Source organism: Scyliorhinus torazame, chromosome 14 (genome assembly GCF_047496885.1).
Source record: "Scyliorhinus torazame isolate Kashiwa2021f chromosome 14, sScyTor2.1, whole genome shotgun sequence".
NCBI classification, from domain to species: Eukaryota; Metazoa; Chordata; class Chondrichthyes; order Carcharhiniformes; family Scyliorhinidae; genus Scyliorhinus; species Scyliorhinus torazame.
In genome coordinates, this window is record NC_092720.1 from 46,023,847 (window position 1) to 46,028,629 (window position 4,783).

The window sequence follows — 4,783 nt, forward strand, 5'->3', positions numbered from 1 at the left end:
GTTAATGTGTGTTCAATTTGTGTTAGAACATAGAACATACAGTGCAGAAGGAGGCCATTCGACCCATTGAATCTGCACTGACCCACTTAAGCCCTCACTTCCACCCTATCCCCGTAACCCAATAACCCCTCCTAACCTTTTTGGACATTAAGGAAAATTTAGCATGTCCAATCCACCTAACCTGCACGGCTTTGGACTGTGGGAGTAAACCGGAGCACCCGGAGGAAACCCATGCAGACACGGGGAAAACGTGCAGACTCAGCACAGACAATGACCCAGCGGGATATCGAACCTGGGACCCCAGCGCTGTGAAGCCACAGTGCTATCCACTTGTGCTACCGTGCTGCCCGTGTTAATATGTGTTGCTATGTATGAACACATAAAACAAAACATTTTTGCAAAATCAAGAGGATAAAGGCAGTGAGAAATGAAAACAATCCCGAGAGAAAAGGTACTGGGAAGGCTAATTAGATTAATGGCTGACTAATCCCCTGGACCGCATCCTAGGGTCATAAATAAGTGGTTACAGAGATACTGGGCGGGATTCTCCGATGTTACGACAGTCCCTGCGCCATCGGGTACGGCGTCGAGTTTCACGACGGCGCAAAACGATCCCGATCGCGATCGATTCAGGCCCTGAAAATGGGCTAGGAGCGGGGCCGCGAGGAACCCGGGGGAGGCGTGGCGTGAAAGCAACATCGTAAGCGCGTGATGCCCGGATGACGCCACGCACCGCCATAAATGGCGCAATCCACGCACAGAAGGACCCAGGAGCAGGAGAAGGAAGAGAGATGGCTGAGCCCCGACGAGCCGCACCGAGGTTCCGGGACACGGACCTGGACACCCTTCTCAATGAGGTTGAACAACGAAGGGCCACCCTATGCCCAAGACATGGGCATCGCCAGCCATCCAGCACAGTGAGGCATGGCTGGCGTGACGTTGGCACCGCTGTGAGTGCTGTGGGGTACACCCCCCCCGGTCTGGGGAGCAATGCTGGAAGAAGCTCCACGACCTCACTAGGGCTGCCAGGGTAAGTGCCACGATGGTGCCCCCGGGTCACAAACCCGCCCCCCCCCCGGGCACGAGGGTGGGAAGTGGGGGGGGAGGGGGGGGCGCTCAGGGTGCACAACGTTGTACTCGACCCACATGAGCACCGCAACCCCCTGGAGAGATGCCATGGCATGGCTCCAACTGTCTCCCCACCCACCATTCATGTAGCCTATATCTGCACGCCCTGATGGTACCCGCCTAATTGTGATGCTTATCCAACCCCAGCACCCCCCCACCAGGACAAGACAGCTCACAACCACCATGAGCGTATGAGAACCGGAGGGTGTTCGCCTGTGCTGCACCCCCTAAACGTTCATGAGCAGAGGGCCCTGTACCTCACTGGGGGATCCGGCACCCGGGAGGTCGTGCCATGCGAGCTCGGAGGCGCAGAAGCAAGTGAGATAACCCTGCATGTCCTCCCCCCCCCCCCCCACCCCACCCTCAGCCCATCATCGCCCCCCTCACACTCTGGCCACTGCACCCCCGATCCACTCCCCCTCACACTCTGGCCACTGCACCCCCGATCCACTCCCCCTCACACTCTGGCCACTGCACCCCCGATCCACTCCCCCTCACACTCTGCCCACTGCACCCCGATCCCCTCCCCCCCTCACACTCTGCCCATTGCACCCTGATCCCCTCCCCCCTCTCACTCTGCCCACTGCACCCCCGATCCCCTCCCCCCTCACACACTGCCCCCACCACCACCATACACCCGGCCCAGCATGTCTAACGAACATCATATCGTTGTGTTCCCCAGGGTCAGCCGCCGAGCGACCAGGGTCGTCTTGGCCAAGACACAGCCGACCATCTGCAACCTCAACCGCACCCAGGGACGCACGCCAGAGGGTGGCAAGAAGTCGGACAGGAGGGCCATCCTCTCAGTCCGGGACGCTGGAGGGGACGCACAGAGGACGGACAGAGACAATACTGAGGGGCACAGGACGGATAGTGATGAAAGTAGGGCCATGAGCCACGACAGTGACGGGGACAGGATGGGGACAGTGGTCGGTGACGCACAGAGGACGGCCACACAGTCCACGGAATCACCTGGAGCGGAACATGACATGGGCCGCATGTACCCGGCACCTGGCCATGAGGGGGACCAAGACACACCAGACCTCTTTACGGACGATGACCTAGAGCTAGCGGCACTGCTGTCTCCCACACGATCCACCATCGCAGAGACACTCACCTCGGTTGGGCAAATAAGTGCTGAGATTCCCGGGTCACGGTCTGGTGCGCACCACACAGCCGAGCCAGTACAGCAGGTGGAGTTTGGAGCAGCCGAGGGGCTGGACGGTTGGAGGGCAGCCCAGGCCCAGCAACCAGCTGCCGCTCAATCCCGGGTTCCTGGATGTACTTGACCCACCCGGACACCCGATGCATGTGGACACCCAGGGACTGAATAATGGGATGAGGGCCATCTTCCAGCACCTGCAGACGCAGTTGGAGGCGTCCATCCGCGTCCAGGAGCAAGGAGTGGTGTCACTCATTGCAGCCACCCAGGCCGAGACTGCACGGGTGGCATCCGCGGTGGAGGCAATGGGTGAAACGGTTTTGGCCATTGGTCAGGTTCTGCAAGGCATTGGGCTTCATGTGCACGCATCATCCATGGCCCAGGAGACGTCTGCTCTCTCACAGGCAGCTATGCGCCAGAGCCATCACGACATTGCTGCCGCGCTCCGGGCTCTGGCCGAGTCTCACCATGACATGGCCCAGTCCCAGCAGGCCATGGCCCAGTCCCAGCAGGCCACGGCCCAGTCCCAGCAGGCCATGGCCCAGTCCCAGCAGGCCATGCCCCAGTCCCAGCAGGCCATGGCACAGTCCCAACAGTCAGTCGCGGAGAGCATCGACCGCCTGGCGCACGTGATGGATGGCGTAGCGCACTCACAGGTTGAGGTAGCACAGTCCCTGGCAGGAATGTTGCACTCCCTGGGCTCCGTCTCTGCGAACATTCGGACCGTGGTCGATACCGGTGCAGGCCTCCAGGACTGGCAGCGCCAGGTGTCGGTGGTGCGACGGGGCATGTCTCCAATCACACCTCCGTCCCACAGTGAGGCCCAGGGGCCACAGGGCTCCGCGAGGGAGGAGGAGGTTCTGGGTCCAATCCCAGTACCTCCAGCAAGGGGCGTCCCTGAACACTCGGCCTCCCCCCATTCCGTCCCTGGCGCATTGGTGGGCAGCGGGCAGGACAGGGTGGCACCACGCCATCCAGCACACCCGTCGAGCAGCCTGGCCCATCGAAGCTGGGCCGCCCCAGGAAACGCGTGCCGACGGGGAGCCATGTCGCAGGGCGTGATTCTCAGCAGTCCGCCTCCATTCCTGCTGTACCATCTGGGAGACACCTAGACGTAGTGGTAGGACCCGTAAGGCAAAGAAGTTACAAACATAGTAAGTTGGCACGTGTGCAGGGCACAGTTTAGTTGTAGGGGGTAGGGCATCTGTATGTGAATTTCACAATTAAACTCACTGTTGCACTTAATTTGTAAGACTCTGTGCTATGTCCGATGCCAGGGGCCTCGTGAGGGTGACCGAGTGGCGCTGTGGTTAACGAGTGGTTCAACGTCGGTGCCGGATGTGCTGTCCCTTTCCCCCCCGCCTCCCAAAATCGGACACCGTAGTCCTCGGCACTCGGACACCAGCTACCCCACACGGCCACGTGATGAAATGCCCATTACGAAGGATGTGACCACCGGAGTGCACGGTTCAGCTATAGCCATGAGTCAGACCTCGGCTGCCGAATCTCAGCTCACAGCTCATCGCAGAGCGGGCCGTCATCATTCAACATGGCACTGATCACACCCGCTTACACAATCATCAATGTTGTGCAATCCCGTAGTGCCGCAGTGGTACGGTGATGTGGAATTGGTGCCGTGAACGCGGTGCGGGGGTGCGGGGGGGGGGGGTGCAGTGTGGTGCCCGTGTGCAGGACTGGCCGTGCAAGTGGCAGTGTTCAGCGAATACCTCCCCCGCGGTGCGTGAACCGTGCGGCCACCAACGCGTCACATGCCCGCTGTCCTCGACGGTGCCGTCGTGCAGCCTCCTGGACGTAACCAGCACCCGGACATTGTCTGTGTCCTGCGCCCCTCCCCCCACCCTGATGCACGCCATCCTCCTCCTCCTCCTCCTCCCCTTTGCTTGCGTTAGCTCCGGTGCCATCGGGTCCTCCCTCCGACTCCTCCACCAGTGCATCTCCCTCTGCATGGCAATGTTGTGCAGCGCACAGCAGACCACAACTATGCGGCTGACCCTGTTGTGCCGGTACTGCAGGGCCCCTCTGGAGCGGTCCAGGCATCTGAATCGCATCTTCAGCAGGCCAAAGCACCGTTCCACCACACCCCTGGTTGCTGCATGGGACTCGTTGTATAGGCTCTCCGCGTTGGTCTGAGGCCTCCGTATTGGCGTCATCAGCCATGACCTCAACGGATAGCCCCTGTCTGATGCGACCATCAATTCACTGACAGACACGTTGAGAAGTAAACCGTGGTTTTAATCAGCTTACAACTGAGCCTGCCTGTAACCGGTACAACAATGAATGCGGCCCGCAGGTCAGCAGCCTTTATACTTCCTGTAAGGGGTGGAGCCATGGGCGAGCCCGTACATGCCCCGACATATCCCCCTGTGGGTGAAGCCATATACAATGGCCCATAGGTGGAGCCCACAGGGTTAAATACATAACGTAACACGATACAGCAGTAACATGATATCACAGTGCACTGGTGAATTAACA